This window comes from Pongo pygmaeus, chromosome Y (genome assembly GCF_028885625.2).
Source record: "Pongo pygmaeus isolate AG05252 chromosome Y, NHGRI_mPonPyg2-v2.0_pri, whole genome shotgun sequence".
NCBI lineage: Eukaryota > Metazoa > Chordata > Mammalia > Primates > Hominidae > Pongo > Pongo pygmaeus.
This window is the reverse complement of record NC_072397.2, coordinates 27,776,610-27,800,313: the sequence shown is the minus strand read 5'-3', so window position 1 is coordinate 27,800,313 and position 23,704 is coordinate 27,776,610. Positions and strand designations below refer to the sequence as shown.

At 41.5% G+C, this 23,704-nt stretch overlaps 1 pseudogene; it reads right to left on the bottom strand.

Moving 5' to 3' along the window:
- Positions 1 to 450: 450 nt before the first annotated feature.
- LOC129025711 (testis-specific basic protein Y 2-like) overlaps positions 451 to 23,704 on the bottom strand; it is a 42,048-nt pseudogene continuing 18,794 nt past the window's right edge.

Sequence of the window (23,704 nt, the reverse complement as noted above, 5' to 3'; positions counted from 1 at the left end):
CTAGATGTATGTCACAATGTCTGTCCTGTGCAGTAACCAAATCGTAGAGTGGCCTCACATAGGTGTTGGTCCCAGGAAATATGTCACAATCTCCCTGAGGTCTGAGCCAAGGCAAAAGTGAAGAAACATCACCTAGGTACTGAGCCAAGTGATGTGTTCAATGCTTCCTGTTGGCAGAACCCAAAAAGAAAAATCACATCACCTGAATGCAGTACCCAGTTCTTAGTCACAATGCCCTGTAAGTGTGTGGCCAAGGAAGTAGAAGGGAGTCACATCACTTATATGATGGACCTAGATATATAACAAAATTCCTTTTGTAGAAAGTTTTCAGGCAGATAACTCACATCATCTGGTTGATGGTCCCAGTGACATATGTAAAATTTCCGTTTGAAGGCAGAGCCGCGATGGATGTTATCTATTGCTTAGGTGCTTGCTCCACATATGGCACAATTACTTCTGTGATCTGGGCCCAGAAAATGACTCAAATTATTCATTTGCTGGACAAAGTGACTTGTCCCAATCACACTCTCATATATGTTTGGAAATAAGTTTCACATCCCACACAAGTCCTGGTTTTGTGTATGTGAGTCAATTCTTTCTATAAGTTGGGTCAAAGTGGAGGAGTCAAAATCTCAACAATGGACAAGATTCATGTATAAGAGCCACAATCCCCCTTGAACATTGTGGTCCAGGAGGGGAGTCATGGCACCACAGGTGTGCTGAATCCTGGTTCAAATGTTAACCACCTGTGGATCAGGTCCCTGTATGTGCGTAATTATTTCAAACATACACTGCTTTTAATGTGTGAGATTTAGTACCTCATTCCTAGACCCTGCTAATATGTGAGAATTACAATCATTTCAGCTAAAAGAGTCACATTCTTACCTGGTTGCTGGTCTCTGTTATGACACTCTTTGCACCATTAATGCTTTATATGATATACCTGATTATTATAATCCTTCATGACTTTTATACAAGTGAAAAACACAGGGCTTTACCCATGGCCATGAGACTGGCTATGAGAGTCAAAATATTCCTACTGGCTCGGTCCAGGTATGAGAGTTATTTTTGTCCATGCGTGCTTAATCCAGGTATAGGTCAAAATTTCACCTGTAAGCAGGGACAAGGAAAGGGAGTCAACTCAGCTTGACACTGAACCAGTGATACAGCATAATCTCATTTGTATGCTGGACCTAGTCAGAAGAGTCACTTCACCTGGTTACAGTTTCAAATAATATGCCACGAAGCCCACCATAGAAAGGGAAGAAAAGAGAGGAGAGTCACTCCACCTATGCATGTGCTGGACTCTGCAACATGTAATAACCCTCTCTCTTGGTAGAGTCTAGAATGTGAAGGAGAGTCACATCATGTAGGTTTTTCAATCAGCGGTATGTCACAATTTGTTTGCTGAGCAAGGTTCAGGCAGAAGATGAGAGTCACACTACCTAGATGTTAAGCCAAACAATATTTCACAATGTCTTCTGGGTGCAGGACACTGTCAGAAGAGACCAATCATCTAGCTTATAGACCCATAGATATGTGATAGTATCCCCTTTTGGCAGGGTCCAGACAGAAGAGTCCCATTATTATGATTCTAACACAGTGATATGTCACAATCCACCCAAGGAAAGGAATTTAAGCCAAATAGTCTCAACACCTAAGCACTAGGCCTATTAATAGGCCAAATCCTCTTGTCTTTGAGAGTGACACTATAAACTCGGAGCTGTTTGTGTATATGAGAGTAACAATTTCACTAATATCCTGGGCTGTTGCATGACTCTCATCAATATTCAAAAGCTTTATACATCATGCATGAGAATTTCAAACCACCCTAAGTCCTTCATGTTTATATGGACTCATGACCTTACATATTCCCCTAAACCCAGGTGTAATAGTCGGCATCTCTTCTATAGGCTGGGTTAGAAATGAGACTCATTTTTATGCCTGTGAGCTGGATCTAGAAATAAGTCACAATCCCACCTGTGGCCAGACCTACATACCGAGGTCACAATTCCAACTTTGTACTGCATTCAACTGTAAAACTCATGTTCTTAACAGTGGCCTTTGGACATGTAGAATGATGACAACACTTGCTTTTACCTGGGTGTGTAATCAAGAATCTCAAACTGAACTCTTCACTGGTCCCTATCAGCAAACTCTCTATACCACCAAAGAAGTTCATACATGATGAGTTAGCATTGTAAAGCTCTGTGAGCTTGGTACAAATATGCAACTCAGATTTCATGTATTGCCTGAAGCCTAGCAATGAAAGGTAAAATATCTCCTATTGGCTGAATCTCAATATAAATTTGACCATCATGCCTGTGAACTGAAGTCATAGTCCCATTTGTGGGCAGAAAAAGAAGGCCAGAGGGTAACATCACTTAAGTGCTGTGCCAAGCAACATGCCACAATGCCCTCTCTAGGTAGTGTATAGGAATTAGAGTCATGTTAACTGAGTTCTGGACCCAGCAATATGAAGCAATCCATTACGTGGAAAAAAACCAAAAAACAAAACAAATAAACAAAAAGAACCAGCAAAAAGATGAGGGCCAAAACACCTACATAATGGGCCCAGGATCTGTGAAAATACCTTCTCTGGCTCCAGCAAAGTCATGAGTTTTATATTTTCAGGGTACTGGGCCCAGCAGTGTGTTAAAATATTCTCTACATACAGGACCCATGTAAAAGTGTAACATTATCTGGGTGCTGGGCCCTGCAATAGGCCAAAATTTCTGTTTGTGGGCATGATTTGAGAAAAAAAAAAGAAGTGTATCAAATAACCTTATTGCTAGGCTGAACAATATTTCACAATCTCTCCATTGTAAAGACCCAGCAGAAAAAGAGAGTCACTTCCCTCAGTTCATGGGCTCACAGATATAGCCCAGTGTCCCCAGTAAACAGGGCCCAGGCAGAAAGGGAGAGTCATATCACCTAAATGCTGCCCTAGTTATATGCCAAAATCTTACCTATGGGCAGAAACCAGACTGAAAAGCCACATCACCTGGGTACAACTGCAAGTAATATGTCACCATCCACAGTGTAGACAGGTTTCTTATAAAAATAGATAATGACACCACGTGGGTGCTCTGCTCACCAATATGTAATAATTTCCTCTCCTGACAGAGTCCAGGAAAAAAAGGGGACTTCCATCACCTAGGCTTTGCACTTGATGGTATATAACAGTTTTTTCAGTGAGGAGGATCCAGGCAGGGGGGATGAGTCAAATTACCTAGACTCTAAATCTAGCAATATGTCACAGTGTCTCCCCTGGGCAAGGTACTGGCAGGAGGGACATATTACATAGCCAATAGGCCTGGAGATACGGGAAAATATCCTCTGTTTGCAGGGCCCTGGAAGAAGAGTCACATTATTTTGATTCTGACCCAGTGATATGTAACAACGCCCTAATGGAATGAAATTTAAACTAAAGGTTCTCAACACCAGGTACTAGTGCAAGAAATATGACAAAATCTCCTCATCTTTAAGGGTGACACCATTAAATGTTAGCTATCTGTGTATAAGAGAGTCACAATCTCATGTGTGTGCTTGCCATTGTATGACACTCTCTATAATACCTGAAAATATTATACAATATACATGAGAGTTGCAATCCTCTCTGAGGCCTACAGTCATTTACAGAATTATGATTATACATACTGCCCTAAACCCAGGTATGACAGTCAGCATCTCTCCTATAGGCTGGTGTTAAGGAAGAGATCATTATCATGACTGAGAGCTGGCTCCAAAAATGAGTCACCATCCCACCTGTGACCATATTTATTTATGAAAGTCACAATTCCATCTTTGTTGTGTATTCACTTGTTAGACTCAGGATCTGAACAATGGGCTTTGTAAATGTAGGATGGTAAAAAACTTACTTTCACCTGAGTGTGTAGTCAAGAATCATAATCTTAACTGTTTGCCGAGCACTGTTAAGAAACACTTTGTATCACCCAGGAAGTTTTTATTACATGAGTTAGTGTTGTAAACTACTGTGAGCTTTGTAGAAACATGCAATGAATAACCTGACTCTGACCTAAACCCAGTGGTGAAAGGAAAAATATCTCCTGTTGGCTGAATCCCAACATAAGGTTGATCATCATACCTTTGGACTGAAGCAAGGTATTTGTCATAATCCCATTTGTTAGCAACCTATGCAGAATGTTAACATCACTTAGGTTCTTTGTCAAGCAATATGTCATGATGCCCTCTGTAAGCAGCGCCTAGGAAAGAGGGCCACATTAACTGCAGGCTGGAGCCAGCAATATAATGCAACCACACATGGAAGAAACTCAGCAAAGTGGTAAGAGCTAAAACACCTAGAAAATGGGCCAAAGATATGTCAAAATACCTTCTGTGGTCCCGGCACAAGCAGGAGAGTCACATCATTAGGGTTCTAGGCCAAGAAATATGCCACAATTTCCTCTTTATGCACAACCTAGGCAGAAGAGCAACTTCATCCGGGTACTAGGCCCTGAAATACGGCAAAAGATCTGTTCATGGGCATTGTTCAGTTACAAGACGAGAGTCACATTACCTAAGTTCTGAGCTCATCAATATGTCATAATCTTACCATTGTAAAGCCCTAGACAAAAATAGAGTCACATCACTTAGGTCACAGGCTTAGAAATATGGCCCAATATCACCAGTAGGCTGGGTTCAGACAGAAGAAGAGCCATATTACCTAGATGCTTCTTTAGCTATATGTCACAATTTAATATGTGGGCAAAAACCAGGTTGAAGGGCCACATCGTGTGGTCCTCTGTACTGAGATATTCACAAGTCCCCCTAAAAAAGGACCCAGGCAAGAGGGTTACATCAACTAAGTGCAGATTCCATGCTTATATCTCAATACTTCATGTGGGCAGGACCAAGCAGGAAGTCACATCACCTTGGTGATAGGCCCAGAGATAGATGACAAAGCATTTTTGAAAGCATGGCCCTGGCAGAAGAGTTCCATCACCTTTGTGCCTGGCCTAGCAGTATGTCACTATTCAACTGGCAAGTTTCAAGCAGAAGAGCCATATCACCTACATGATAGGTCCTGTGATATGTCAAATGCCATTTTTTGGGCATAGCCCTGACAAAAGAGCATTATCACTTGTGTGCCTGGCCTAGAAATGTGTCACTAATTTTCCCTGTGTTCAGGGCCCTTTCCAGAGAGGAGAGTGACATCTTCTAACTGATGGACACTGTAATATGTCACAATGATGTCTGCGAGCATGGCACAAGCAAGAATGTAATGTCACCTGTGTGCTGGATCCAATGATGTTATAATTCTGAGTGGAGGGCCCAGGCAAAAGGGTCACATCACTTCAAGGCTGGCTTAGGTAGATATCAAAATCCCATAGGTAGGCTGGAACCAGTCTGAAGGGTGAACTCACACAGGTGCTTGGCAAAGATTTATATCACAGTCATGATGGAATAAAATTCTAGGGCTTAGATTTACAATATCACACATGTTCTACTTTTATGTAGGACAGTTGCCTTCATCATCTGTAATGGTGAAAACCATTACTGTCAGCTGAATGTGCATATGAGAATCCCAATTTTCTCCATGTGCTAGGCCCTGTTATGATTCTCTCTATACAACAAAAGGATGCTATAAAATACGTGTGATTGTTGTAATCTTTTGTGACCTTTTTACCAGAAGGAGATCCTGGATATCACTTATCTCCCTAAGCCTAGTTATAAGAGTCAAAATATTTCCTATTGACTGGGTTCACATATGGGAGTCCTTTTATCATGCATTTTAGATCTATCGTGCATTTTAGATGTGTCTACATATATGGCACCATCTCATCTGTGGTAGTTAAACAGGCAGAAAACCACATCACCTATATCCTAAGCCAGAAATACTCCAATTTTTTTTGTAGAGAGGGCCCTAACAGAAATGTCACAAAACTTGGGTGCTAAGCTCAGCTCTATGGCATAATGCCCTTTGTGGAGTGTGTCCAGGAAGTAGAGGAGAGTCATATCTCCTAAATGATGGGCCCAGAGAGATATCACAAAGCCTCCCCTTTAAAAAGCCCAGACAAGAGACTCATGTCATTTGGGTGCAGTGCTTAGAAATGCTACTCTTCACTGGAAGCAGGGTTCATGCAGAAGAGGAGAGTCATGTAACCTAGACAGCGGCTGCAGAGATATGTTATGATCACTTCTGAGAACCTGTTAGGACACGAGAGTAAAATCACAAAGGTTCTTGGCAAAGGTATAGGTCCAAATGTCATCTGTGGGCTATAACAATGCAGGATTATTAAATCACTCAGGAGCTGGGCAAAGGCATATGTCACAATAGTACCTGTGAAAAGGGGCAGGGATGAGAGTAATGATCCGGCACATGTCCTGGCCATGGGGAAAAGCATCATCATTAGGCTCTTTATCTGGTCTCAGGTAAATGGAACAATATACCTGTGGGCAGAGAGAAAAAGGAAAGTTCGATCACCTTAGTAGATGCTGGTCCAGTGAAACTTCTCAATTGTCCTTGTGGCTAGGACTCTGATAGAAGAGTCACATCATCTGGATGCTGTTTTCAGTGATATATAAAATGCCCCCTGTGAGCAGAACTTAGGCAGGAGAGAAGACAAACTCCACTTAGGCAATTGGCCTGAATATACATCACAACGGCCCCTATATGTAGGATCAAGGCAGGGGAGTAACCTTACTTTGGTGCTAGGTTCAGCAATATGTTACAGTCTCTCTGGCAGTCAGGGCACAGGCAAGAGGAAAGAAACATCACCTAGTTGCTGAGGCAAGTAATATGTTACAAAGCTTCCTATTGGCAGAAACTTCATCCCCCAAAAAAGTCACATCACCTGGGCGTGGTACCTAGTTATGTGTCACAATCCACCAGAAGTGCAGGGCCAAGACAGTAGAAGGAAGTCATATCACTTAAGTAATCAACTTAAATAAAAACCACAGTGCTCTCTGTAGGCAGGCTTCAGGCCAAGATTTCACATCAGCCAAGTGCTGGTCTCAGTGATATGTAAAAGTACCCTATATTTCATTACCAAAAAAGATGTTACATATTGCTTAGTTGCTTGGTGCACGTAAGTCACAATTTCAACTGTGTTCTGGGCCTGGAAAGGGGAGTCAAAACACTCAGATTCTGTGCAAAGTTATACTTCTCAATTACACACTCAAAAATGTTCAGAAATAAGTTTCACAGTCCCACACAAGTCCTGGCTTTGGGTATGAGAGTCAACACCTCCTATAAGTTGGGTTGAAGTACAGGTGTCACAATCTCAAAAATAGGAAAGATCCATATGTAAGAGCCTCAATCCCACTTGAAGATTGTGTTCCAGTAGGAAAGTCAAAGTACCACAGGTTGGCTAAATCATAGTTCAAACATCACCAAACCACCTATGGATCAGATTCATGTATGAGAGTAACAATTTCAAGCTTCAACTGCTTATGTGTGTGAGATTTACTATCTCATTTGTAGGCTCTGTACATGTGTGAAAATGAAAATCGTGTCAGTTGTGTATGCATCCAAGAGTCACAATAGAACCTGGTTGCCGGTACCTGTTATGAAACTCTTGCCTGAATAGTATAATTTCCTGTGAATTATTACAGGTGGGAGATCTAGGACATTACTCATGGCCTTAAGACTGCCTGTGAAAGTCAAATATCTCCCACTGGCTAGGTCTAGTTATGAAAGTTATTATTGTGTATATGAGCTGAATCCAGGTATACATCGCAATTTCACCTTTGGACAGAGACAAGACAGAAGAGTTACATTATTTCGGTTCTGAGCAAGGGATACATTATAACTTCCTTTTCAGTCAGGACCCAGTCAGAACAGTCATATCACCTGGATACAGTCTCAGATAATATTATCATGACAACTAAACACTGGGTTGAAAAATAGAGGATTGCCACACCCCTAGGTGCTGGGCTCAGCAATATATTATTATTTCCTCATTAGCAGAGTACAAGACAAACTCATTGGCAGAGTCCAAGACAAAGAAGAGAGTCACATCACCTAGGTTTTGCACTCAGTGGTATGTCACAATTTCTTCAGTGGCCAGAATCCAGGCAGGAGTGGAGAGCCACATTACCTAGATACTATAGAGATATGTCCCAGTGTCCTCTGTGGCAGGGCACTGGCATGAGAGACACATCACCTAGCTGGTAGGTCCAGAGATATGTGATAATATCTCCTGTTGGCTGGGTCCAAGAAGAAGTCTCACATTATTAGGATTCTGACCCAAGGATAATTCACAATGCACCTATCGGCAAGAATTTAAGCCAAAATTCTCAACACTTGGTTACCAGGCCTAGTAATAAGACACACTCTCCTCATCTTTTAGGGTGACACCTTTAACTTTCAGCTAAGCTTGAATATTAGAGTCACAATCTCACATGTATGCTGGGCCAATGTATGACACTCTTTACATCCAAGGGCTTTATAAAACCTGCGTGAGGGTTGCAAAGCTCTCAGTGACCTTCATGCTCATATGGATTCAAAATTTTACATATTGCCCTCAATTCAGGTTTGATAGTTAGCATCTCATTTATAGGTAGGGTTAAAGGAGAAGAGCCATTATTATCCCACCTCCAGACAGATCCACATGTAAATTCACAGTTCCAAATTTGTGCCATATTCCACAGTCAGCATTGTGTACGTAGGATGGTGATAACATTTAATTTTACTTGGGTGTGTAACCAATAGTCCAAATCTGAACTTTTTACTGGGCCCTGTTATGAAAGTTTTTACCACCAATGAATTTATACAATATAAGTCGGTGTTGTAATCTTCTTTGGGCTTCATACAGATATGCAACCCAGGACTTACCTGTTGCCCTAAATCCAAGGATGAGAGGCATAATATATCCTATTTTCTGAATTCCAGTATAAACATGATCATCATGTATATGAACTGAATCGAGATACATGTCACAATCCCATTTGTATATAATAATAATAATAATAATAATAATAATAATAATAATAATAATAATAATAAACAGAAAGGTAACACCAGTTAGATGCTGTGCCAAGCAACATGACTCCGTGCCTTCTCTAAGCCGGGTATAGAAAATTGGGTCAAATTAACTGGGTGCTAGACACAGCAATATGACATCATTTAATGTGACAAAAAGCCAGAAAAGTTATGAGAGCCAAAATACATACGTAACGGACCCAAGATATGTCAATATAACTTCAGTGTCTCCAGCACAGACAGGAGAGTCACATCATAATGGTGCTGGGCACAGCAATAGGAAATATGCCATAATTTCCTCTTTTTACAGAAACCAGGCAGAAAAGTAACAATATCTGGGTCTTGGGCCCTGTAATAGGTCAAAATTCCTTTTAAGGGGGACATGGTTTGGGAAATAGAAAAGAGTCATATATCCTGAGAGCTGAGCTCAGCAATGTGTCAAAATCATCCTATTGTGAGGCCCAGGCAGAAATAGAGAGTCACATCACTTAGGCCATGAGCTCAGAGATATGTCCCAATGTTCCCAGTAGGCAGAGCTCAGGCAGGTGAGGAGAATTATATCAACTAGGTGCTTTTGTAGGAATATGTCACAGTGTAATGTGTGCACAGAAACCAGACAGAAGAGCCACATCACTGGGGGCTGGGTCCTGACATATGTCACAAGGCTAACTAAGGACAGCACCCAGGTAAAAGTGTTACATCACCTAGATGCATGTTCTCTGCTCATGCCACAATGCTCCATGTCTGTAGGGCCCAATTTGGGAGTCACCTCACCGAGGTGATAGGCACAGGGATATGTCATAATAACCTCTGGGAAGCATAGCTCTGTCAAAGAGTAACGTCACCTATGAGTCTGTCCTAGAAATATATCATTCTCTAGGTTGGCAGTGCCCAAGCAGAAAAGCCATATAACATAGGTGATAGGCCCAGAGATATGTCACAATGCCTTTTATGGGGACATATTTCTGGAAAAACAGTACCCTCACCTGTGTGCCTGGCCTTGCAATAAGTAACTATCCTTCCTTTGCCCAGGGCCCATTCCATAGAGGAGATTTACATAACCTATAGTTGGACACAGAAATATGTCATAATAATTATGATGGGCATGGCACACACAAAAATGTAACATCCCCTGCGTGTTAGATCAAGTGATATTTCACAATCCTTACTGAGAGAAGGGCCCAGGCACGAGAGTCACATCACCTCGAGATTGGCCTAGATAGATATCACAATCCCATAGATAGTCTGGAACAAGTCTGTAGAGTCAAATTACACAGGTGCTCGGCAAAGATCTATATCACAATCACATTGTCAGAAAATCCCACAGATGAGATTTATAATATGACACATGTCTTATCTTCATATGTGACAGCTGGTTTCATCCATGTGAGATGATGACAGCTTTACTGTCAGCTAGGTGTTCCTCCAAGACTCAAAATTTCTCCTGTGTGTTGAGCCCTGCTTTCACTCTGTCTGTATAACCCAGACTTTGTAAAATATGTGTGACTGTTGTAATCATTTGTGATGTATGCAGAAGGTGATCCAAGACATCACAAACATCTGTAAACTTATTTATAAGAGTCAAAATATCCTCTGTGGGCTGAGTCCACATATGAGAGTCACTATTATTTCTGTGAGCTGTGCCTAGGTATACATATATATATATACACATATATATATATCTGTTTTATATATATATACATATATATCTGTTTTATATATATATACATATATATCTGTTTTATGTATATATACACACATATATATCTGTTTTATATATATATCTGATATACATATATATCTGATATATATAGCTGATATATATATCTGATATATATATATCTGATATATATATATATATATATATATTCTCTGTTTATACCACAATACTCCATGTCTGTGGGCCCAATTTAGGAGTCACTTCACTGAGGTGATAGGCACAGGGTTTTGTCATAATAACCTCTATGAAGCATAGCTCTGTCAAAGAGTAACATCACTTGTGAGTCTGTCTCAGACTTTATGTATATATATAAAACACTCTCTGTGGTTATAAAGCAGGCAGAACAGCCACATCACCTAAATTCTTGGCCAGAAGTATTCCAATATTCTCCTTGTAGGCAGGATCCTGTAGAAATGCCACATAACTTGTGTGCTAGATCCAGTTTGGTGCACAATGTCCTTTATTGGCAGCGTCCAAGCAGGAGAGGAGAGCTGCTATATCAGGTAAATGATGGAACACAAAATATATCATTATGCCTCCTCTTGACAGGGCCTAGGCAAGAGAGTCATATCATTTGGATGCAGTGTTTAGAAGTGATACAGTTACCAAAGAAAATCATGTACAGGCAGCAGAGAACAGTCATGTAACTTGTGTGATGGAGCAGAAATATGTTACAATCACTCCTGTGGATAGTATTAAGATAACACAGTCAAATCATGAAGATGTTTATACCAAGGATTTGTCAAAATCTCATTTTGATGCTATCCCTATGCAGAATTATTAAATCATTAAATAGCTGGGCAAAGGTATATGTCACAGTTACACTTGTATATAGCTTTAAGAATAAGAGTCACCGTCTGCACATGTCCTGGCTCCAGATGCATGTGTTGTTATTAGGCTTTTATTATGGTCTCTTGTATGAGGCACAACATTGGCAGTGGCCAGAGAGAAGACAAGGAAATCTCATCAGCTACATGGGTGTGGATTCAGTGAGAAGTCACAGTCTACTTTGTGGACAAGACCCTGGCAGAAGAGTCAAATCACCTGGATGCTGGTATCAGTGAAATATCAAAACCTCTTCTCTGGGCAGGATTTTTGCAAGAGAGGAGACTCACTTCACCTGGGCAATTGGCCTAGCTATTTTTCACAATGCTTCTTATGTGCATTACCAAGGCTGGAGAGTGACCTCACAAGGGTCCTGGGACCCAGAAATATGTCACAATCTCCCCGTGGTCAGGGCCTAGGAAAATGCAAAGAAACATCACCTACATTCTGAGCTAAGTGATATGTTACAATGGTCCTGTTGGCAGAACACAAAAAGGACAATGATCACCTGGACACAGTTTCCGCTTATGTGTCAAAAGGCACTGTAAGTGCTGGGCCAAGGCAGTAGAAGGAAGTCACATCAATTCATGGTGGATGTAGATATAAAACACGATTCTTCTTATAGGCAGGTTTTAGGCAGATAATTCACATCACCTGGGTGATGGTCCCAGTGATATATGAAAGTACCCTTTGCAGGCAAGGCCAAAGAAGGTATTATACATTTCTTTGGTGCTTGTTCAACATATGGCACTATTTAATCTGTGTGCTGGGCCTAGAAAAGAGATTCAGATTATTCATGTGCTGGACATGGTTACCTGTCCCAATCACACTCTCAGATATGTTTGGAAATAAGTTTCACATGCCACAAAACAGCTGGTTTCCTGTATGAGTCAACTCTTTCTATAAGGTAGATCTTAGTAGAGGAGTCACAGTCTCAACAATGGTCAAGATTCATGTGTAGGAGCCCCAATCCCACTTGAAGATTGTGTTCCAGTAGGGAAGACATAACACCACAGGTGTGCTGGATCGTGGTTCAAACTTTACCAAACCACCTGTGAATCAGATCTATGTATAAGAGTAATTATTTAAAATTTGACTGTTTTTTATGTGTGAGATTAATATCTCATTCCTAGGCCCTGTTCACTTGTGAGAATGACAATCATGTCAGCTAGGTGTGCATTTAAAAGTCCCATTCTCAGTTCATTTCTGGCCTCTCTTATGACAATCATTGTACAATTAAGGCTGTATATGATATACCTGAGTGTTATAATCCTTTGTGAACTTTATACAATTGAAAAACCCAGGACATAACCCATTGTCATGAGACTGGCTATGAGAGTCAATTATCTCTACTGGCTGGGTCCAGGTATGAGAGTTATTATTCTGCATGTGTGCTTAACCCAGATATATGTCAAAACTTGATCTGAGACCAGGGACAAGAAAGGAAAGTCACATTACCTGGGTGTTGAGCCATTTATACAGTATAGTATTATTTGAAGGCTGGGCATAGTCAGAAGTGTCAGCTTTATGCTGGTCCAGTGATACAATATAATCTTGGTAATGTGACAGCCTCAAAGATTATGTCACCAAGCACACTATTGACAGGAAAAAAAGAAAAACAGGAGTGTCACTCTACTCTACCTAAGTGCTGGGCTTTGCAAACTGTAATAATCTGCTGGCTTGGCAGAGTCTAGAGTATGAAGGAAAGCCACATCACATAGATTTTGCAATCAGCGGTATGTCACAACTTCCTTGGTGAGCTGGACCCAGGTAGGAGAGTAGAGTCACATGAACTAGATATTCAGTTAATACTTTCCAATGTCCTCTGGGGGCAGGGAACATGCAGGAGAGAAAATTCCCCTACTTATAGCTCCAGAGATATGTGATAATATCCCCGGTTGGCAGGGTCCAGACAGAAGAGTCACATTATAATGATATGAACCCAGTGATACGTCACAATGTACTCATGGGAAAGAATTTATGCCAAAACGTCTCAATAGCTGGGTACATGGCCTAGTGATGTACCAAATTTTGTTGCCTTTGAGGGTGACACCATTAACTGTGAACTGGCTGTGTATATGAACATAACAATTTCATGTGTTTCCTGGGCTTTGATTGACACTCTATGACATTTGAAGGCTTTATACAGCATGCATGGGAGTTGCAAACCACTCTGAGGCCTACATGCTTGTATGGATTCTTGATCTTACATATTACCCTAAACTCAGGTATAATAGTCAACATCTCTTCCGTAGTCTGGGTTCAAGGATGAGACACTTTATTATGCCTGTAAGCTGGATCCAGAAATGAGTCACCATCCCACCTATGGCCAGATCCACATATGAAGGTCACAATTCAGATTTTGTACTGTATTCACTTGTTAGACTCAAGACCTTAACAGTGAGGTTTGGACTTATGGAATAGTGACAATATTTGCTTTTACTTGGTTGTGTAATCGAGAGTCCCAATCTGAATTTTTGCTAGTCCCTGTCATGAAACTCTCTGTACTGCACACGTTTATACATTATGAGGTAGTGTTGTAAAGGTCTTTGAATTTGGTAGAAATATGCAAACCACAACCTCACCTATTGCCTAGTTCTAGTGATAAAAGGCAAAATATCTCCTTTGGCTGATTCCCAGTGTAATTTAGACCATCATGCCTGTGAACTGAAGTAAGGTATATGTCATAGTCCCATTTGTGGGCCAAAACTAGGCAGGGGTGTAACATCACTGTGCTGTGCCAAGCATCATGTCACAATGCCATCTCTAGGCAGTGTATAGGAATTAAAGTCATATTAACTGGGTACTGGACCCAGCACCATGACACAATCCCATATGTAGAAAAAGAATGGGCAAAACATCAGAGCCAAGATACCTACAGAATTAGCTCAGTATATGCCAAAATGCCTTCTGTAGCTGCAGGAAAGCATGATAGTCACATTTTTAGTGTGCTATTATTATATATTATTGTATGCCATAATTCTCAGTGTATGCAAAATCCGGGCAAAAGAGTAACCTTATATGTGTGCTGAGCCCTGCAATAAGTCAAAATTTCTGTTTGTTTGTATGATTCAAGAGAAACGGGAGTCAATAAATCTGAGTGCTGGGCTCAGCAATATATCACAATGCCCCATTGAAAAGATAAGGCTGAAGAAGAGAGTTGCTTCACTTAGGTCTTTGGCTCAGAGTTAGATCCCACTCTCCCAGTAGGGCAGGGCATGGGCTGCTTTCCTAGTTGTATGTCACAATCTAACATGTGAGCAGAAATCAGGCTGAAGAGCCACATCACCTGGATAGAGCCTCAAGTAACATGTCACCATGCCCGACATAGACAGATTTGATGAAAAATACAAATAAAAAAAGAATCACAACACCTGGGTGCTGGGCTCAGCAATATGTAGTAATTCCCTGTCTTGGAAGAGTCCAGGACAAATAGGAGAGTCATGTCACCTAGGTTTTGCACTCAGTTGTATGTCACAATTTATTTGGTGGGCAGGTTACAGGCAGGAGCATTACCTAGATGCTATATCTAGTGATATATCACAATGTCCCCTGTGGGCAATGCACTGGGAGGAGAGACATATCACCTAGCCAATAGGCTTGGAGGTGTGTGAAAATATCCCCTGTTTTAAAGGCCCTGGCAGAAGAGTCCCATTATCATTATTCTGACCCAGTGATATGTGACAATGCCCTTTTGGAAAGGAATTTAAACAAAAATGTCTCAACACTGGGGTATGATGCCAAGTGATATGACACAATCTCTTCACCTTTAAGGGTGAAACAATTAATGGTTAGCTAGTTGTTTATACGACAGTCACAATCTCATGTGTGTGCTGACCCTTGTATGACATTCTCTGCAATATCTGGGAACATTATACAACACGCATGAGAACTGAAAACCTCTCTGAGGCCCACAAGCTTATATGAATTCACGATCTTACATATTGCCCTAAATCAAGGTATGACACTCAGCACCTCTCCTGTAGGCTGGCTTCAGAGATGAGAACATTTTTAAGTCTGTGACCTGGGACCAGATATGAGTCATCATCCCACCTGTGACAAGATTAGCTTTTGAAAATCACAACTCCAACTTGGTCCTGTATTCACTTGTTAGACTCAGGACCTTAACAACAACATTTGTAAATATGAGAAGATAACAACTTTTACTTTCATTTGAATGTGTAGTGGAGACTCACTATCTCAACTTTTTGCTGGGATCTGTTATAAATATCTCTGTACCACACTGGAAGGTTTCATGATAAGATTCAGTGATGTAAATTTCTCTGAGCTTTATATAAATATGCAATGAAGGGACTAACTTATTGATCTAAACCCAGTGATGTGAGGCAAAATATCTCCTGTTGGCTGAATCCCAATATAAGCTTGATCATCATGCTTTTGAATGGAATCAAGGTATCTGTCATAATTCCGTTTGTGGGCAAAATCTAGGCAGAAGGTTAACATCACTTAGGTACTGTGCCAGGCAGTGTGTCACAATACTTTATCTAGGCAGGGCCTAGGAAAGAGGGTCACATTAGCTGGGGGCTGGAACCAGCAATATGATACAACGACACGTGGAAGAATACCAGCAAAGTTATGGGAGCCAAAACACATACAGAAAGGGAAAAAGGTATATCAAAATACCTTCTGTGGCTCTGGCACAAGCAGGAGAGTCATATCATTAGGGGACTGGGCCAAGCAACGTGCCCTAATTCCCTCTTTATGTGTGACCTAGGCAGAAGAGTAACATCATCCAGGTGTTGGGCCCTGAAATACAGCAAAAGTCTTGTTTGTGGGGGTTGTTCAGCAACCAGACAAGAGTTACCTTACCCAAGTGCTGGACTTGTCAACATTTCACAATCTTCTTATTGTCAAAGCACAGACAGAATAAGAGAGTCACATCACATAGGTTGTGTGCTCAGAGATACGGCCAAATGTCACCAGTAGGCAGGGATCAGGCAGAAAAAGAGAATCATATCACCTAGGTGCTTCTTTAGGTATATGTCACACTTTAATATGTGGGAAAAAACAAGGCTGAATACCATATCACGTGGTCCTGGGTCCTGAGATATTCATAAGCCCCCCTTAGAAAAGGACCCAGTCAAGAGAGTTACATCACATAAGTTCAGGTTCCACATGCATGTCACAATGCTCCATGTGGACAGGGCCAAGCAGGAAGTCACATCACCCAGGTGATAGGCATAGAGATATGTCACAAAGCTTTTCTTTTTTTTCTTTGTTTCTTTCCTTTTTTTTTTTTTTTTCTGAGAAAGAGTCTCACTCTGTTGCCCAGACTGGAGTGCAGTGGCACCATCTGGGCTCACTGCAAGCTCTGGCTCCTGGGTTCACGGTATTCTCCCACCTCAGCTTCCCAAGTAGCTGAGACTTCAGGCACCTGCCATGGCACCCAGCTAATTTTTTGTACTTTTAGTAGAGATGGGGTTTCACTGTATTAGCCAGGATGGTCTTGATCTCCTGACCTCGTGATCCACCTGCCTCGGCCTCCCAAAGTGCTGAGATTATAGGCAAGAGCCAACACACACAGCCACAAAGCTTTTCTTAAAGCATGTCCCTGGCAAAACAGTACCATCACCTTTGTGTCCGGCATAGCAATATGTCACTCTTCAAGTGGGCAGATCCCAAGCAGAAGAGCCATATTACCTGCATGACAGGCCCTTTGATATGTCAAAATGCCCTCTTTTCATGGCCCTGGCAAAAAAAAAAAAAAGGTATCTTCACCTGTGTGCCTAGCCTATGAATATGTGACTATCCTATCCTATATGCAGTGCCCATTCCAGAGAGGAGAGTTACATCTTTTAAATGATGGACACAGTAATATGTCACAATGATGTCTGTATCATGGTGCAGTCCAGAATATAACATTACCTGGTTACTGCATCCAGTGACGTCAAAATTCTTACTGAGAGCAGGGCCTAGAGAGAAGAGTCAAACCACTTCAAGGTTGGCGCTGGGAGATCTCAAAATTTTATATGTAGGCTTGAACCGATCTTAAGAATGAAATCAGAATGGTGCATGACAAAGATTTATATCACAGTCATGATGGAATAAAATTCTAGAAATTAGGTTTACAATACCACACGTGTCCTATTTTCATGTAGAAGAGTTGCCTTCATCCATCTATAAAAGTGAAAGTTCTTGCTGTCAGCTGGGTTTGCCTATGAGACTGACAATTTTCTCTGTGTGCTAGGCCTTGTTATGGCATTCTTTATACAACAGAAGGGTGTAACAAAACATGTGTGAGTGTTGTAAACTTCTGTGACATTTTTACCAAGAAGAGATCATTGACATCTCTTATGTTCCTAAACCTAGTTATAAAAGTCAAAATGTCTCCTATTGGCTGGGTTCACATATGAGAGTCACTATCATGGCTGTTAGTTGTGCCTACGTATATGCTACCATGCCCTCTGTGGTTATTAAATGGGCAGAAAAACCACATCACCTAAACCATGAGCCAAAAATGTTCCAATATTTTATTTGCAGGAAGGGCCATAACAGAAAAGCCACAAAATTTGGCCATAGGCCCAGGTCGTTGGCATAATGTCCTTGCTGGAAAGTGTCCACACAGGAGAGGAGAGCCATATAACCTAAATGATGGGCCCAGAGAAAGGTATCAATGCCTCCTGTTGAAAGGGCCCAGGCAAGAGGGTCATGTCATTTAAATGCAGTGCTTAGAAATGCCACACTCTTCACTGGAAGCAGGGTTCAGGCAGGAGAGAAAAGTCAAATAACCTAGATGTTGGTCCAGAGATTTGTTAGGATCCCTCTGAGGACACTGTTAAGACAGGCAAGTCAAATCACCAAGGTTTTTGGCCAATGTGTATATCAAACTGTTATCTCTAGGCTATAAATAGGCAGGATTATTAAATCACCTAGCAACATGGCAAAGGTATATGCTACAACACCACCTCTGGAGAGGTTCAGGGATGAGAGTCACCATCCTGCAAATGTTCTGACTCCAGGTACCAGAGTTGTTATTAGAATTTTTATCTTCTCTCAAGTATATGGCACAATGTCACCTGTGGGCAGGGAGAAGAAAGGAAAGTCACATCATCAGAGTCGGTGCTGGTCCAGTGAAATGTCACAATCCTTCTTGTGGGCAGGACTCTGGAAGAAGTTTCACATCACCTGGATGCTGATTTCAGTGGTATATCTAAATTCCCCCTGTGGACAAGGCATAGGAAGGAGAGGAGAAAAACTGCTTCCTAGGCAACTAGCCTGGATATATGTCACAACTGTCCCTATGGGCAGGAAAATGCAAGAGAATGACTTCACCTTTGTGCTGAATTCAGCAATATGTTACAATCTCTCTGGTGGTCAGGGCTCAGGCAAGAGAGAAAAAAAAATCACCTAGGTGCTGAGTTAAGTGATATGTTACAAATCTTTCTATTGCCAGAACTCCACCCAAAAATGGGTCACATCACCTGGGTGCAGTATCCTGTTATGGGTCACTAGGCACCATAAGTGGAGGACCAAGGCAGTAGAAGGAAGTGATATCACTTACATGATAGAACTAGATAAAAGCCATAATGCTCTTTGTAGGTGTGTTTCAGGTCAAGATTTTACATCAGCTGGGCGCTGGTCCCAGAGATGTGTAAAGGTGCCCTCTGTCGCATTGCCAGAAAGGTTTTATACATTGCTTAGGTGTTTGGTGAACATATGTCACAATTTCAACTGTCCTCTGGGCCTAGATAAGAGATGCAAAACCCTCAAAGGCTGGGCAAAGCCATATTTCTCAATCATACACTCAAAAATGTTCAAAAGTAAATTTCACAGTCCCACACTAGTCCTGTCTTCAGGTATGAGAGTTAATACCTCCTATCAGTTTGGTCAAAGTACAGGAGTCACCATCTCAACAATGGGCAAGATCCACATATAACAGCCCCAAATCTGGCCAGGCACTGTGGTTCATGCCTGTAATCCCAGCACTTGGGGAGGCTAAGGTGGGTGGATCACCTGAGGTCAGGAGTGGCCAACATGGTGAAACCCCACCCCTACTAAACATACAAAAAATTAGCCGGGCATGGTGGCAGGTGCCTGTAGTCTCAGGCCCTCAGGAAGCTGAGGCAGAACAATCACTTGAACCCAGGAAGTAGAGGTTGCAGTGAGCCGAGATGGCACCACTGCACACCAGTCTGGGCAATAAGAGCAAAACTCTGTCTCAAAACAACAACAACAACAACAACAACAACAACAAAATGTCCCAATCCCACTTGGAGATTGTGTTCCAGTAGGAGAGTCAAAGCGCCATAGATCTGCTGAGTCATACTTCAAATGTCACCAAGCCACCTGTGGATCAGATTCATGTTTGAGAGTAACAAAAATTTCTACTGCTTATGTGTGTGAAATTTAATATCTGATTTGTAGGCTTTGTTCATGTGTGAGAGTGACAACTGCATCAGCTGGGTGTGTGTCCAAGATTCCCAATAGCCCCTGGTCACTGGTGCCTCTTATGACATCTTTTGTACCACTCAGACTTTATGTGATATGACAGAGTAGCATACTTTTCTATGAATTCTTACAGATGTGAGATTGAGGAATTTAACCATGGCAGAAAGACTAAGGGAATCAAAATAAATTCCCTGGCTGGGTCTAGGCATGAGAGTTATTATTGTGCATATGAGCTGAATCCAGGTCTATGTCACAATTTCACCTTTGGGCAGAGACAAGAGAAGAGTCACATCATCTGCATCCTGAATCAGGGAAACAGTATAATCTCCTTTTAGGCAGGACCCAATCATAAGAATCATATCACCTGGGTACAGTCTCAAATAATATGTCAATATGCCCACTGTATACAGGATTGAATAAATAGTGGATAGTCACATTTCCTAGGTGCTGGGCTCAATAACATGTTATAATTCCCTCTTTTGGCAGAGTCCATAACTAAGGGGAGAGTCATATCGCCTAGGTTTTGCACTGTGTTCTGCAACAATTTCTTCAATGAGAAGGATCCAGTCAGGAGGACAGAGGCACATTACATAGATGCTATATCTAGCAATATGTCCAAATGTTCTCTGTGGGCAAGACATTGGCAGGAGAGACACATTCCTGAGCTGAAAGACACAGAGATGTTCAATAACATCCACTGTTTACAGGGCTCAAGAGAAGAATTACATTATTATGATTCTGACTCAGTGATATGTAACAATGCATTCAAGAAAAGGAATTTGAGGCAAAAAGTATCAAAACCTGGGCACTAGGTCTAGTGATATGACACAATATCTTCATCTTTGAGGGTAACAACTTTAAATTTTGGCTGACCATGTACATTAGTGTCACAATCTCATGTGTATGCTGGGCCAATATATTACACTCTCTAAAATACCTGTGGGGTTTATGAAACCGGCATGAGAATTGCAAATGTCTCTGAGGCCTACTTGCTCATAGGGACTCAGAGTCATACATATCAACCTAAACCTAGGTTTGGCAGTCAACATCTCCCCTATAGGCAGGGTTAAGGAGGAAGACCAATTATTAAGCCTGTGAGCTGGGTCCAGAAATGAATCATCATTTTCCCTGTGGCCACATCCACATATAAAAGTCACAATTCATACTTTGTGCTGTATTCCCTTGTTAGACTCAAGATCTCAACAGTGGGCACTGTAAATGTGGAATGGTGACAACTTTTATTTTCAACTAGTTGTGTAAGTGAGAGTCATAATCTGAACTTTTTGCTGGGCCCTGTTATGAAACTCTCTACCAACAAAGAGTTTATACAATGTGAGTTACTCTTGAAAGATTCTATGAGCTTGGTACAAATATGCATTCCACGATTAAACCTATTGCACTAAGCCTGATGATGAAAGGCAGAATATCTTTTATTGGGTGAATCCCAATATAAAGTTCATCATCATGTCTGTGAAGTGGACTTAAGTATATGTCATAATCCCTTTTGTGAGCAAAAGCTAGGCAAGAGGGTAATATTACTTAGGTGCTATGCCAGGCAATATGTGACAATGCCTTCTCTAGGCAGGGTATAGGAAATTTGGTCACACTGACTGAGTGCTGGACCCAGCAATAAGACACCATCCCACATGTGGAAAAAAAACCTAGCCAAGTGATGAGAGCCAAAGCACCTATCTAATGGGCACAAGATATATCAACATATTTGACTCCAGCACAGGCAGGGAGTCAAATTATAAAAATGCTGGGCCCAACAATGTGCAATGTGCCATAATTTTCTTTTTGTTCAGTACTCAAGTAGAAGAGTAATATCACCTGGGTGCTGGACCCTGTAATAGGTCAAAATTCCTTTTTGTGGGCATCATTCGGGAAAAAGAGGAGAGTCACATATCGTGAGTGCTCTGTTCAACAATGAGTCAGTATCCTTATTTTGAAGGCCCAGGCAGAAAAAAATAGTCCCATCACTTCAGTCTTGGTCTCAGTCATGTGTTTCAATAGCCCCTTTAGGCATGGCACAGGCAGATTAGGAGAGTCATATCACCTAGGTGCTTCCCTAGGAATATGTCACAGGGTAACATGAGGACAGAAACTAGGCAGAAGAACCACATAACTTGGGTGCTGGGTCCTGAGATATGTCATGAGGCTCTCTTAGGACAGCACCTAGGCAAGAGGCTTACATCACCTCAGAGTAGGTTCTCTGCTTATGCCACACTGCTTCATAGGGGTAGGGCCCAAGGAGCAAGTCACTTCACCTAGGTAATGGGCCTAGAGATATGTGACAATGTCCTCTATAAAGTATGGCCCAGGCAAAAGAGTACCATCACCTGTGTGCTTGACCTAGAAATGTATCAGTATCCAGTTTGGCAGGGCCCAAGCAGGAGAGCAGCATAACCTAGATGATAGGCTTGGAGCTATATCACAATGCCCTTTTTGGGCATGAGTCTGGCAAAAAGCACCTATGCCTTTGTGCCTGGCCTTTCAATATGTCACTATTCTTTCTCTGTGCAGAGAACATTCCAGAGAAGAGAGTTCCATCATCTATCAGGTGGACACAGGCATCTGTCACAAGAATTGTCGTGGGCATCATGCAGGCAACAATGTAACATCACCTGGATGCAAGATCCAGTGATATACTACAATCCTTACTTAGAGAACGGCCCAGGCAGAAGAGTCACATCACCTTGAGCTTGGCTTGGCCTAGGTGGATATCAAAATCCCATATATGTGCTGGAACAAGCCTGGGGAGGCAAACTACACAGGTGCATGGCAAAGATTGATGTCACAATCACACTGTCCAACTATTCCAAATATGAGATTTACAATAACCCACACATCCTTTTTCGAGTGTGACAGTTGGCTTTATCCATGTGAGATGATAGCAGTCCTACTGTCAGCTGTATGTGCACACAAGACTCACAATTTTACCTGCATTCTGAGACCTGCTTTGACTCCTTCCGTATAACCCAAGGACTTTGTAAAATATGGGTGAATGTTGTAATCTTTTGTGACCTTTGTGCAAGAAGGTGATTCAGGACATCATGCATTTCCCTCAACCTAGTCATAAGAGTAAAAATATCCTCTATTGGCTGAATCCACATATAAGAGTCATTGTCATTCCTGATAGTCATGCCTAGGCATATCTTAAAATTCCCTCTGTGTTTATGAAGCAGGCAGAAGAGCAATGTCACTAAATGGTGGGCAAAAAATATTCCAGTATTCTCTTTGTAGGCAAGGTCTTTTCAGAAATGTCTCAAAACTTGTGTGCTAGGTTTATCCCTGTGGCACAATGTCTCTGTGGGCAGTGACCAGGCAGTAGAAGAGAGACATACTACCTAAAAGCTGTGCCCAGAAATATGTCACAGTGCCTCCTGTTGACAGGATCCAGAAAAGACAGTCATCTCATTTCGATGCAGTGTTTACAAATGCTACAATTACTAAAGGAAGCTGAGTACAGGCCAAAGAAGAGAGTCATGTAACCTAGATGAGGTGTCCAGAAATATGTGACATTCCCCCAAGGAGATTTTTTAAGATAGCACAGTCAAAACACCAAGGTGGTTGACACAGATATTTGTCAAAATCTCATTTTGGGGCTATATCTAGGCAAAATTATTAAATCACTCAGGAGGTGGGCAAAAGCCTATGTCACAATTAAACTTGTGGAAAGGTTTAAGAATAAGACTTATGAAACTGCACATGTCCTGGCTCCAGATATATGAGTTGATGTTAGGCTTTTGTTATGAGCTCAGGTTTAGAGCACAATATCACCTGTAGCCAGAGAGAAGGTAAGG